Source organism: Thalassophryne amazonica, chromosome 13, assembly GCF_902500255.1.
Source record: "Thalassophryne amazonica chromosome 13, fThaAma1.1, whole genome shotgun sequence".
NCBI classification, from domain to species: domain Eukaryota; kingdom Metazoa; phylum Chordata; class Actinopteri; order Batrachoidiformes; family Batrachoididae; genus Thalassophryne; species Thalassophryne amazonica.
The window spans coordinates 52,897,886-52,912,986 of NC_047115.1; the positions used below are offsets into that span (position 1 = coordinate 52,897,886).

Genomic DNA, 15,101 nt, shown 5'->3' on the forward strand with positions numbered 1-15,101 from the left:
CTAAAAGTGTCCTTTTGTCTTTTTTTTAATCTGTTTAACTGTTTTGTCTTGAAGGGTGAAATAAATCATGCAATAACTCATGAGATTGTTTGGGCTGTGAAGGATACACCTGTTGTATCGCTTGTTTGTGGGAGATGTTCCTGTCTAAGGCTGATGCTGAGACCCTGATTCATGTGTTTGTCTCTTCTAGATTGGACTACTGCAATGTTCTATTTTCTGGTTTACTGCAGTCCAGCATTAGGGCTCTCCAGTTGGTTCAAAATGCTGCTGCCAGACTTTTAACACAAAGCAGAAAGTTTGACCACATTACACCCATTTTGGCATCCCTTCACTGGCTTCCTATCCCTGTGAGATCAGATTTTAAGGTTCTGCTACTAGCCTTTAAAATTGTTCACAGACTGGCACCTTCCTACCTAGCTGATCTAATTAAACCCTACGTACCAGCCCGGGCCTTGCGTTTGCAGGATGCAGGACTATTTTGTGTCCCTAGGGTGAATAAAAAGTCTGCGGGTCACAGAGCTTTCTCTTGTCATGCCCCTGTTCTGTGGAATGATCTCCCTGCGTTATGCAATCTCCACACACTTATTTTCCCTTTCGTATGGCTAGCATACTGGCATAGTATGTTACTTTGCTTTTTACTTTTTTACTCTTTTACTGTGCTTTTGAATCTTTTACTCTTTTATCTTTTAATTCATTTTATTTTGTTTTTTGAATTGTTTTGCATGAAGTGCCTTGAGGCAACTATATAAAATGAATAAATTGAAACTGAATGGAGAAAGAAGACTGTGCATGTAGATCACTTCACCAGCAGCCTTTGAAACGGGACAACTTAGTCGCGTCATGTGTGATGTAAACGGCTGATGATTGCAAGCTTAAAGCATGTAGCCACTGAAATAGGACACAGCCTATGGCAAATGTAGTGAGTTTGCTCCATCAGAGATTACAGATGATATAACAGAAGAAGCACATGTGTGCATGCACAAAGTACTGTATTCAATGGAAACTAGAAACTCAGAATTCCTGACTTGCAACTAGGGGAAAAGCGCATATTTAGGCTCTAATAAAACTATTATCAAACATTTAGTAAAAACTGAAATTAGCGTTAATTCAAAACTCAGAACTCTTGATTTAATTTGTTTGTGCAAAAAATAAATAAATAATATACAATCTCACCATTTCCTATTTGCTCCTCCATTTGAATTTCCCTGCTGGCAGTTAAAAGACCTGCAGAGTTCCTCTAAAATAGGATACCAGGGCTGCATGATAATTCTCTGTATCAGTTGCTATGCAAATCCATTTCCCACCTGCATTCAGTTCATGGAATTGTCCCTTCAAAAGCATTTACGATAAACGTACATGTTTCTGTATGTGGCTGTGTGGCCACATTTCCCAGTTGCTGCTGGCGGGAAGCGTCCTTTAATGAAGTGTGCAGTGTCTGGATTGTTGATACAGCCCGTCACATGGCAGTATTTAGCAATACAATGTGACATGCGTGCAAATTACATTCTAACCAAGAAAGAATCAATGCTGGTCCATTGTTCTCATGCTATAATGATGCACTCTAGTTGTCAAATTTCACAAGATGAATTTAATAAAAGTGCAGATATAACTGAGCCCATAAAATCTTGCACTACTGAAGATGAAATTATGAATAAAAATTGAAATGTACATTAGACTGCAGTGAAATTGTAGTTACTCAAGACACATTATTTGATTGATGTGAGTGTAACAAGATGAAGTCTAGATTGAAAAGATGTGAGAAGATATGTCACTCGGTTGTACTAGTTAGTTTTTCAGTGAAGTATCCCTACAGATATGATGTTTTACAAAGTATCATGGTCCATGATTTTTTCCTGCATACAAACGGCTGTTGTATAGACAGAGCTCTCACTGGACACCTGGATGTTAACAGATGTTACCAAAGTTTTTCGGTTGAACCCTGATAAAGCCTCAGGTCCACATTTCAGATTCCCCTCCTAGCAGTTTGCAACACTTCTGTGTCGGTGCATAAACAAATGTATCTTACTAGTTTTGATGACTTTACTGTAATCTGCATTTAAACTTTTGATTGGCACATTATACATATATGGATGTTCCACCAATTTTACCCCTATGCATACATTTGGATGCCTCTTGTGCGCCATTAAATATAAATGTGGAATTACCTTTAGACACAATTTGAATTCCATTAATGTAGTCCTGTATAAAAACAGGTGGTGTGACACAGGCCATTAAGCTTCAGGTTTCTCCCCCTCTGCAGTTTTCAATTCTCCATTTAGCATAATAAAACTCATACAATCAGTGCTCGCCTTGGTACAAAGTGTGGTGTTAAGGTGACATGCTCTTCCTGGCAGCAGGCAGTTGATTCAGACCGTGAGCCTGGCCGTGACCTACATGCTTAAAGAATTACAGCAGTCAACAAAGCGGATTCTCTTGAATTCCTCTTTTGATACATTCGTGCAAACTCACATGGGCAACAACGGTGAATCACGGTGAATAACATACTTGTTGCCATTTGCACAACTCTCCCCATGCTGCTGTGATTTATAAGCACAGCTTCCATTTGTAAACAGCCTAGGAGGCAACAAGCTACGGGGGCAGTACCTTGGGTCCAATGCTCTTTAGTCAGCCGGCCGAGATGAGTTGTTCCCATGGAGGATCCCGTGCTCTCTCTGTCTAAATTTGATTGTTTTCCCTTTTTGCCTGTCTGTTTACATAGGAAGGCAATGGCTTCTGCCACGGGTCTGGTCACCACTTACATGTCATTTCCTGCTGCTTAACAAATACCTTGAAGCATGAACCTGTCAATATCACAGAGGAATACAATAAGAATGATTTAGTTTTATGGATTTTGTTTTTCTAAATGTGACACTCCCAGCTCCATACATTATTGTCAGTGTTTCTCTTCAAAATTAATTTCATGCCTGGTTGTACTCCCCAAGTTAGGAGCTGGAGGTGGGGGCGGGTGTCATATCTCAAATACACAAAAATTAAAAAACACAGGGACAATTTTTTTCACAGCTTTTTTCACTGCTCAGACCAACACCTGCTGGTGGTTCCAAGGTCAAGGTATAGACAGTGGGGCGATCGTGCCTTTGCCGTGGCAGGTCCTAAACTCTGGAACTCTCTTCCTCTGGAGTTACGCTCCATCTCATCCCTGCCCCTGTTCAAAGTCAGGCTGAAAACGTATTTGTTTCAATTGGCCTTTAACACATAGAGCTGTGACTCCCTGGAAATTGACAACTGTAATATATTTTAGATGTATATGTTTTATCTTATGGTTGTTTTTAACTGTGTGCAGCACTTTGATCAACTTTGGTTGTTGTAAAGCACTTTAGAAATAAAACTTGATTGATTGATTGATTGATTGATTTATTGAGCTTAACAGCTGCATGGTTGTGTTTAATTAATCACTAAGGCTTAAAGAAATCCGCATTACAAAAGTCTGACCAGTAGAATCACATTTGGGCAGCCAGGTGGCTCAGTGTTTATCACTCTCCTTTTACAGATTTTGATTCCATCCATGCCCAGTTAGTTCCCTTCAATGTGAAGTTTGCATGTTCTCCCCAAGTGTGTGTGGGTTTCCTCCGAGTGCTCTGATTTCCTCTCGCCATAAAAAGGAAACATGCACATTAGGTGCTTTGCCCCTTTTCGTCTCATGACCAAGACAACCTCTGTAGAGCTACAGTTGTGGCTACAAATTGTGGCCTCGTGGCTGGATTGTGCCTAGCTGTAATTAGGATGGTTTCAATGCAGATGACAAATTTGCTTTATGTTTCCATGTATGTCTAATAACAATAAAGACTCTTCTTCTTTTCATTTTAACCATATATCCATAATCGTGGCTTTATAGTGAGTTGCATCTACAAGAAGAGTGATCAACAGATGTTTGATTTGCATGTGCAGTGCAGCACAACAGGAAAAAACAAAATCTTGTATCTGTCATGTTTTGGAACATTCGCTGCTCTGCATTAAAATCAAAAACTCAAATTTATTAATTTGTATCACGCCAATTCACAACAGGGTTGCCTCAAGGCGCTTCACACAACACAGTTCGAAAGTAGAACAAAAAGAATTAAAAGATCAAAAGGCACAGTAAAAGAGTGAAAAACATAAAAAACACATAAAAACATAATATACTAATGAAAAGCCTGGAAAAACAGATGGGTCTTAAGTCTAGACTTTAAAGTCTCCACACAATCCGACTGCCTTATTTGGTATTATGGATCTGAGTGCTGAGAGATGTACCAAAATAATTATTGATTTCCAAATTCATGGCTGTTTGGCGCTACTTTTTGTTGGCATTAATAAAGAAGTAGTTCTGGCCCGGCTTGGGTTCTTGTTGCCTTCGTGGTCCTGGAGGCCCTTAACGTTGTAAGATTGTTAATCTTATTTAAGGTTTGTCATTTGGAAAATTTTTAAAAAAGCATGACTGTCACTAATAAAGTGCCATTATTGTAGCACAAGTGTGCCGGCAGTAATTGTTGCAGCAACTCTGTGCTGTACTTAATATAAATGTAGCGAGATGCTGGCGGAGAAGGTGCTCTACTTTAAAGTGATGTGATAGATTAGGGAGGAGCTCCAGCAGCACAATAATTTCCCAGGTGACCAATTTCTGAACACTCCCTAAGCAAAGGAAATCAACAACAAACCAACATGTCAGGTACGGCGTAATGCCACAGCGCAGGCAGACATGCTGACTCACTTCTAATGAACAACCAGAGAGAGAAATAACCTAAACCAGGACTCGTAGGTCATGACTGCATATATCCTGCCAGATGTCCTAATTAACACTGAGCCTTCTACAGGGAAAGCTAATGCACAGGTATGTATGCTAACAACAGCTGAAACATCTCCTGCGGTGGCCCGCCGTTGACGGTAAGGAAGAAGAAAAATAGCTTTGCTGAGTTTACAGTGTTGCAGAGTGCGGCTGTTCCTGAAATCTGCCTTTGCAGTTTCAGTGTGTCGCTGCTCACTAGGTGTCCTGACAAATTACAGAACACTGATAATAATCCATCTTCTGTCCCCCAAAAAGCTACAGCTCTATTTGATAATGCACAACACCGTGGGGACTGATTGTCACCACTGATCTACACTGAATATTTAATACAGCTGCAGGTACAACGGATGTGATTGCACTTCTCCTCACGATCACATTTGCATTGCAGAAGCTAATAGACAACAGCTGACACTTCAGATACTTGCCACAAAACTATAAGTCTAGATGTGTAGATGCACGGATTAGTGCTGGGACTGGTATAATTTATGTGGTGACTTAAATACGCAGTTGTTCTCTGTGATTTAAGGAGTTTTATCATTACTGTAATTTGGTTCTGACTTTTTCAGTTTGATCTGAGAGGATTGAAAGCAGCCCCAGACCGTGGTCCAGAGCAAACAGCAGATTTATGGTCCAACCAAAAGAAGTGGTTTTGGTCTGAATCAAAATGAACCAACTAATCTTGTCATAGTTCTTTTAAATTGATGTGCTTTAAACAGTTAGCTATATGTTTTGGTAAAAAAGCTGGCTAAAGTTAGCTAATATTAACATCCAAGTTCAATATCACATGAAAGTAGACTTGTATAAAGGGCTAAGAAAAGTCCAGATATCTTAATTTTAAATTAATTTGAATACAGTTCACCTCTGATATGGTTAAACAAATAAATCAGGATTCAGTGTACAAACAGTTGAAAGGTAATTTCATAAAAAAAACTACCATCATTCAGTCCAAAAGGAGACCGTAGTTTTGATATTATGGGATTTGACTAGGCCTACTTACGGGGATCTATCTCCATTCAATATATACACAATATATACACACTTCACACGGATAAATGGTGTGTGGTTTAGTTTTCGGCTGCAATCACTGAAGCAATCGTGAACAGTATTTTTTTATTTTATTTCCCAGTTTAGAAGAAAAGGTGAGGAGGTGGGAGACATCGTGTCGCAAAGTGTTAGCCAACACAGCTAACCAGAGTAGCTCCGTTCGCTCGCCTGCAAAACTGCCTCGACACATTTGAGCTCCTTTCCCACCGTATCTTTGCATTTTCACTTTGTTTCCATGTAATTTGCCCAATACCCCATTGAAAATGCTGTGGTTGTACCCAAGAAGTAGAGAAATTATGTCATATGCGTCATATTTTACCCCTTTTGCGCTCGCCCCCAAACGAGACTGTGCTGCCCTATTTTATTTATATAGCATCCTGCATTGAGCAGTGCAACTAAAAATACCATATTTACATTGAAAATAACATATTTTGAGGAAGTTATAAACTATAGGTACCTATTTTGCATTTACTGGAGTACATTTCTCAAATGAGCAGCTTTATTTTTATTGTGTGTTTCTATGGCAGTAACTATGCTTTTACTTAAATATCAATTCTCAGTACGCTACCCACTACTGGTAATAATACCATAATAACACTATTACAACAGCAGCAAAATTACCTGAAATTAACTTGCACTGTTCCTGTATTGATTCAAACTGTAAAACCCTTGGAAGTGACGATATGTCCATGTACAAACAAATGAGTTGCAAGAGTGGGAAGCTGCAACTAAAGCGTGTGTGATTGACATGTGCATGTCTGCATAAGCATCTTTGATGTGTTTGCATAATTGCAGGGTGACTATTGCAATTTTTCATATCTACAGTGTGGCAAACATCCTTCTTTGAGTTGTACATAAACTTCTCTGAAGCATTTCTGTGCTACACAGCACATTGTTGTTGAATCCTATGAAGGGATTGAACACCTGCTCCGTTCTCACACAGAGAGCTCAATATTCCTTAACTGATCTATGAGAGAGCTAATAAGCATTATCACTGGTTATTTTGACAGTGCGACTGTAATACAATCGGGTATAATAGATTTAACAAGCTCATCAGGGGAGCTGGATCTGTCCTGGGGGTTGAGGTGGAGCCTGTGGTGGAGATGTCAAAGAGGAGGATGCCGAGGAAGCTGCTCAGCACCTTGGGCAACACCTCCCACCCCCCCATATGCCACAGTGGTGTCCTGTCAGAGTACCTTCAGCCATAGACTGAGACCACGGAGGTGCACCACAGAAAACCACAGTAGGTCTTTCCTACCTGTGGCAGTCAGACTGTATAATTCCTCTCCCTTCTGCAGGATGAATACATAATGAACATAATGTGCTATATTGTTGAACAGCTTGTACCAATGTCTTACCATCATTTCTCATAAATTTATTGTACTCACTGTAAAAAAAAAAAAAGTTGACTATTCCGGTACTCTGGGGATAAATAAGTTGATCTTATATTATAGCAGTCAGAGTATGAATTCGGAATGAATTAGAATGAATTTGTGCTGCTGTGATGAAAATGAGGTGCTTTTTGTCACAGTATCACAAACCAATAGATTAATGTATATTTCATGCTGCTGAATCACAACTTGCCATGAGACCGGGTTGGTTAAAGGATAGACTGTTAAAGTTTTTTAGTCATTTTAGTTTCTTTGTTAATATACATAATCAGATAAAATCTTAGACTGTAGTTAAATGTTGCACGACTTTCCCCGTTGTAGACGTCACGATACGGCTGCTGAGTTGAATTATGAGTGCAGCGGTGTAAAAATTACTTTTAAAGTCTGCTGTTGTTTGTGAGCATGTGGCCATACTTTGGATATTTGACAATTTGGTGTCCTCCTCTCAGGATGCTTCTGTGTGAGCGATGGGCAGACCTCAGCACAGGACTAAAAATGGCCTTGCTTTTTTACGCTTCATCATCTGTAGTTTGTGTCAGACCCAGACAGTCATCTGGAAAGGTCAAAGCTTCGGTAAAAGATTTAAATCACCTCACAGAAGAAAGATTCACCTTGACAGGCAGAACCTAGAAAATTGGTAAATAAGACACAGAGATGCATTCCTCTCTGCTGAAAAGCAAGGACAAACAGACTGCAGGTCCTCAGAGAGAGTGTCACAGCACTTTAATTGGAAAAAAAAAATCTATATAATTTACAGGACTATTATTTCATACTTGATAATGTGTGAATAAGAAAAAAATGGCACAAACATTTTTCTAAGTATGACTTGACAGGGTCAGTCTGGCAAAGCAAACTGTTGAGCTTCAAGTTGACACCGGATCATTTTTACACCTGGGTATTTGTCTTTGATGAATTTATTTAGCATTGTTCTATATTAATCCAGTGTTGAACTGATAGTGGAAACATTTCTTTTTTTCCCCATATGTCATCTTATTAATGTTGTGGCCACACCTTTTGATTAATGTGGGAAGTAAAGCACATATTCAGCTGCTTTTGAGGACAAATGGGACCTTTGGAAAAAAATCCTTTTCCCTTTACTGTTTATTAATATAGTTAAAAAGATGAATGTGAAATAGCGAAGCTTACAGCCAGGCCTATGTATCATAATATATTTGCTCACAGAACTAAAGAATAATGAAACTATTTTCAGCTATAGAGCCATGCTTGAATAATATGTCTGCTTCACAAAGTGCTACAAAACAAGAACTATTACAAGCCGGTTACTTTTTATAATCATTTTGGAAAAGATGGTCATAAATATATGTAGGTTTTGGCTCTTTAACATATGAATATGTTTGTAATCTTCACTCTAATTTTCTCCACATGTTTTTGGTATTATGGGATTTTATGCTCTGGGTTAGTACTGGTATCTGTCTTTCCCACTGTCTGTCTAATCACATTAAATTAAGGGTCAGGTCTGGAAGCATCATAATGTTGCATCCACCATGCTACAGTACCACACTGAGTCCTAGATAGCAACCATCCAGGCAGACAACCGGCCAATTCTTGCTTCTCAAAAGTAGCCATCTATCTGCCATGGTTGAGAGAAACCGGGGTTTTCCCTTGTTCTTTTCCACTTGCTGAGGTCCTCAACACTGAAGGTAGCACCTGTGTGTTTGATCATGGCCAGAGAAAGGTGCCACATGACTGACATTGCCTCACTGTGCAAATGATACTCTGCAACTGTTTGTTTGACTTGAAGTCTTAAAGTCAATCCATCTGATCTTCCAAAAGTACCAAAGACATCCAGTACTAGCTTTAGGTCACTTATTAGCACCCACGTCTCATACCCGTGAGACAGGAAGCACCTTTGTTTTCCTGCAAAGGTGTCAGCATCACCAATCATCTTTGTCTAATGACTGCATAACATGACTTTTTCCCAGACATTTGTTGTTTTCAAAGGTCCACAACACTGAGACATTAACTTTACAGCAGAGATAAATTAATGTCTCTACACCTTCAACACTTCTACCTCATACAGATACACTTTTAATTAGGGATGCATCAATGCCGATACCAGTATTGGGTATCGGTCTGATCCCTTATGTATTTGCTTGTACTTGTAATCATAAAACTGCTCCGATACTAGACACCCGATACCCCTTTACAGTAGCGTGATGTCAACCTCTCAAATGTGTTTGTATTGTAGGTCGATCGCAGCAGAGGCGGAGGTCGCAGTTCGAAGGAGCTGCCCACTTTGCCCACGAAGCGTTTGATGCTGCGAGCTTTTCATGTGTTTTCTGCAGCACAGCTCAGAGTCCGAGTTTAAAACAGTTGTTGTCTTTCAAAGTGCGGTGACAGCAGCACTCCTGCACTGATCTTTACAATGACATTTTTACACTTTTTTTCTTTAAAACTCTGTACCGCTCCGTGTGGGTCCTCGCTAAAAACAGCTGATCCGCACACATTAACAAATGCTAACGCTTGTTTTTTTTTTCCACCCAAATACTCCTAAAGTCTCTTTCTGAGGATGACATGAAGTAACAAAATGCTGAAAAACATAAAATAAAAATAAAAAAATCCCTACCTTTCAATCTGGTTGTGCTTTTACCACAAATACATTGTGAGTTCTTCCTGCTCAGACAGACATCCGGGGTGAATCCAGATGGATGTGGGGGGTGGGGGGGGGTGATGGAGGGAGGGCATGCTTCCCCTCTACACCCTTAGATTAAAGGTCCACTTTTGAAGACAATTTTTCATACTAGTAGTACTATTATAAAATAATTTTAACAATGAAAATTTTGAGGAAGAATTTAAATGTTAAAAAAAATGTTAGAAAGCATTTAATAGTTACATTTATAAACAATGCAGACTATAAATTGTAAGTTTTACTGTTACAGTGCTGTCAACATTTATATATGAGGTCAAGAAAGATGTCTTTTATTTTCTGTTAATTGTGTTAGTTGTTAATTTCTGTTAATTCTGTTAATTTATGTTCATTGAAGTCAAGAAAGGGTGACAATAAAGTGAGTATTGGCAAAACTGGTTATCATTTTCATGTCGAAGTGGTGGGGGGTTGTTGTCAGCAACTGCTGAAAGTAACTAATAAAGTAACTGGTAATCTACTTTTAAAATTGAATAATCAGTAAAGTAACTAAGTTACTTTTTCAAGGAGTAATCAGTAATTGGATTACTTTTTCAAAGTAACTGTGGCAACACTGGTGCTCACAGACATAAGTAAAGTTTGTGATGCAGTTTCACTTCAGTTATTGGTGTATATTTATTAGTGCTGAAGTTCACAGGTTACATTTCAGTGAGATGTCTGGCAGTGTCATATTTGTTACTAAACACGCAGTTAATGTTAAAGGACAATTTGTTATAGTCAAAAAGTGATATTATGTGATTTAAGTGAAATGTTTGTAAATACAAACAAAGCTAATGATATTGGTAGCAGTTACAATCAAAAAGTAAGGAACACCTGATGAATAAAACATTTTGAAAGACCAAGTGGTTAATGCGCTTGGTTTCAGTTCAGAAGGCTCCAGGTTTAAATCCCACCCCTGCCATATTTCTCCATGTAATGTGGAGTTGCGTCAGGAAGGGCATCCGGCATAAAACCTGTGCTAATTCAACATGCAGATCCACCTTGGATTTGCTGTGGCGACCCCAAGTGCAAACAAGGGAGCAGCCGAAGGGACTTACTATCATAAAACTGTAATAGTATCATTAAGTATCCGTATTGGTACTCAGTATTGACCAGTACCCAAATGTAAGTACTCGTACTTGTACTCAGTCTGGGAAAAAGTGGTATTGGTGCATCCCTGCTTCTAATGGCTGAGTCCAAGAAGTCATTGAAAGCCTCATTTTAGTCTTGATCCAAAACAGTCACACACCCAGACAGACACTGATTCCTCACTCGGCTTTTCACATACTGCAACCAGGGAATCCATTGATCCTGGAACAGTCACAGCATCATCCAAAAAAAGAAAAAAAAAATCAAGGAATGTAAGACTTTTTTGTCAACAAAGGCACTGAAGCTGTTGGTTTCCTCAACTCTACCCAACACCCAGCCCGTGTAACCATGCAAGGAAGGAAGGAACTGGTGGGCTTGAGACTAGAGGATCCTCACTTCAAATCCTCACCATATCAGAAAATCACTAAGGAAAGTTCCTTTCTCCCCAAGTTGCTCCCGGTGTGTAGTTGGTCACCTTGCATAGCAGCACCCTGACATCGGTGTGTGTGAATGGGTGAATGTAAAATGGTTTGAGCTTCTGATTCAGATGGAAAAGCGCTATGTAAATGCAGTCTGTTTACCATGACAGAACACATCCCTGACAAGCACCAAGCTTCACTGAGAAAACTCAGGTCTCAACCCTGACTTCCTACAGCACTCACAGTATCTGTGTATAGGATGGCTAAGATGCGCAGCAGCTTGTAAGGGATCCCACAAATTGTTTAAATGACCCAGAGAGCAGTTAAATCAACTGGACAGTTTGGAAAACTCAACATATGCTGTAAAAATACACTTGTGATATTTGTGTTGCGTTTGACAAGTACTCACAGAGCTCGAATGCATTCATGCCACATTCTAGCTCGGTAGTAATTCGGTGGATTTTTATGTGGATGGAAAGATGGTTGAAACCCCATCACAGAGATGAACACAAAGTAATGCAAAAATGCAATCTCTAATGACTCACAGTGAGAGAGAGAGCAAAGGTCAGTACACAGGAGAGCAGTCCAAAACTGGCAACAGTGTCCACGAGGGGATTGGCAAGAGAGTGGTCAGAGATATAGTGAAAGGTCCAAGAAGACAAGAAGCGAGAACAAGCAAAGTTTCCAAAACGACAGACAAAATCCAAACCGTCACTGGGAAACCAAGTACTGTAACACAAAGAAAAACTAGAGATATCAGCGAGAAGAAAGCGACAAAATACAAATGGTCAAGCACGGGAGGAACACAGGGGTATAAATACACACAGGATAATCAGACAAATGATGTACAGGTGAGGGTAAATACTACTTGACCACAGCTGGAAAGAGACACAGGAAGAAAGTTAACAGAACACACAAGGAAACCAAGAACACAAAAATAAGACAAGAAGAACTAACTAGAATAAATACGGAAACATGGTAAATGGACTGCATTGCGAGGTCTGTTAGAAAAGTATCAGACCTTTTTATTTTTTGCAAAAACCTGATGGATTTGAATCACGTGTGCTTGCATGAGCAAACCTTGAACCTTTGTGCGCATGCGTGAACTTTTTCACGCCTGTCGATTGCATCATTTTCTGGTAAGCAGCCTTTGTGTGAGGATGTGTGCAGTGCGCTCGGCAGATTTTCATTTCAAGGAAAAAGATGGAATGACTGGAGCAGCGCCGCATCAAATTTTGCCAGAAACTGGGCGACAGCCAGGTGGAAACGGAGCGTGGCTTGCTCTCCACCGTTGTGCGGACGTCTTTAAACCGGTTATACCGCTCCTTAATCTGTGTGATGCCCATAGGATCGTCACCGAAAGCCGTCTGAATCATCCGAATGGTTTCCACCTGGCTGTCGCCCAGTTTCTACCTGGCTGTCGCCCAGTTTCTGGCAAAATTTGATGCAGCGCTGCTCCAGTCGTTCCGTCTTTTTCCTTGAAATGAAAATCCGCCGAGAGCACTACACATGTCCTCACACAAAGGCTGCTTACCAGAAAATAATGCAATCGACAGGCGTGAAAAAGTTCACGCATGCGCACGAAGGTTCAAGGTTTGCTCATGCAAGTACACGTGATTCAAATCCATCAGGTTTTTGCAAAAAATAAAAAGGTCTGATACTTTTCTAACAGACCTCGTATATAGGGCTTTTTCCATCTGCATCAGATGCTCAAAGCAGTTTACAATAATGCCTCACATTCACCCTGATGTCAGGGTGCTGCCATACAAGGCAGTCACTGCACACTGAAAGCAACAAGGGGATTAAAGCCCAGCTTACACATAGACGGTTTTGTCGGCGGGCAGTACGTAGACCGACGTTTGCGGTAGTTACGGCTGTTTTCGCGGTGGAAAGGGGCGGAGTACTTTGCCGGCATTTTGAGCGCCGTACTAGCCGCAAATGCACGGATAAAACGCCACTAAATCCACCGAATAAAGCGGCGTTTTGATGCCGTAGCATCCGGCACACGTCAGGCAATGGGGGTTAATACCCAGTTCTATCCTTTACAATCGCAGGTTAAGACGCGTGTGAGAATGGCGGTGTTCTACTGCCGCCGATAATGCCCTGTGTACCGCTGGATTTATCCAGGCAAATCCTGCGTTACTCCAGGAACTTTTGCATATAGGCACCGCCCCCAGAGTATAATAGGCTGAAGCAGCTGTCACTTCAGGGGGAGGGAGCTCATCCTCAGCCTTTTCTTTTCCTCTCCTTTTCCCCTCCTCAACGTGTTGCTCGTCTCCACCACAGGCCTCTCCTCTGCTTCTGAACCAGACCTCTTGGTAAATTCTTGCTGCTGCCAATTTTCTTTTAGGAGGCATACTGAAGCTTCTCTGCAAAAATATCTGGAGCTGGTCGCGAGTGAGAGGCCTGCATGCAGCACGCTAGCGTTTTTATATTGACCGCCGCCTATCAGCCATTTGGAACGCCGTTAACCGGGAGGTGGCGTTTAGAATGACATACTGTCCGCTAGCGCCACCATTTTGTCTGCCTCTGTCGCCGGTTAAAACGCCTTTGAGGACGCCGATGTGGGCTCTATCGCCGTTTTACACGGCGTTGGTTAGGGATACAACGCCGGCTGCCAATTACGCCGGTGTAAACTGCGGCACTACAGGAAGGAGCAGGATGACATGGCGATTAAAAAGTATCAAACACCGTTGTTCGCGTTGTCGCCGTCGTCACGCGAATTCTCCGGGAGCGCTCCCGGAATTATTCGACATGTTGAATAATTTTTTCGACGATTCCCGGTAAAGCCGGAACTAAGCCACGCCCCCTAGTGCCGGCGTTGACAACGGCTTTTGATCCTTAAGACGGCCAAAAACTCTTCCGGGACGCTTCCGGAAGCTCTTACCGTCTATGTGTAAACGGGGCTTAAGGACCTTGCCCAAGGGCCCTTAGTGATTTTACGGTCAGGCTGGGATTTGAACCAAGGATCCTCTGGTCGCAAGTCCAACACTTAACCACTAGACCATCACCCCCCCCCCCCCCCCCCAACGTGCCCAAAATTAAATAAACACAGCAATGAAAATAAATAGACACCAAAAACAATAACAAAGCTGGCTCCTGGTAGCACTGAAAAGTTAAAAATATCAATGGGATGTGTATATAACACACAGTGTTTTCGTGAGAAGAGCAGAAGGGTAAAAAAGGAAAGGAAAAATGGAGCTAAAAAGAGGTGATGCTGTTTGTCCCAATTAAGATGCGGAAGAGATGAAAAAACATAGTGAAAACTCATTATTTTTTGCATTTCATGATGTGTTGGGGTCACAAAATTATATAATTTTGGGTGGGTGGTCCAACGTGCAAATATGGTATTCCCATAAATTTATGAAATTGTTTGCAGTCTATTGTGTGTTTAAAGAGGTAGTCATCGTTAAATATGTAAAGCAATGACCCGCTGAAAATCTGACACAGCAAATTACAAATGGAATAAATGTATTTTATGGTGATTATGTTTAAATAATTTTATATAGAAATGAAGCAGACATTATAATGAACACGTGTTGTTTGATAAAATGGCATGTGTGCATAATGGAAAATTGAGTTTCACAGTTTTAAGCAGTGTGTGTGTGTGTGTGTGTGTGTGTGTGTGTGTGTGTGTGTGTGTGTGTGTGTGTGTATGTGTGTGTGTGTGTATGTGTGTGTGTTTGAACTGTATATACACACACATACAGTGTGTATATAACTTGGATCAGATG

General features: G+C 40.7%; 1 protein-coding gene across 1 annotated transcript in view; it reads left to right on the forward strand.

Annotated features, from left to right (window-relative positions):
* Window positions 1–15,101, forward strand: part of macrod2 (mono-ADP ribosylhydrolase 2) — a 420,587-nt gene that overhangs the window by 72,986 nt on the left and 332,500 nt on the right. The window lies entirely within an intron of this gene.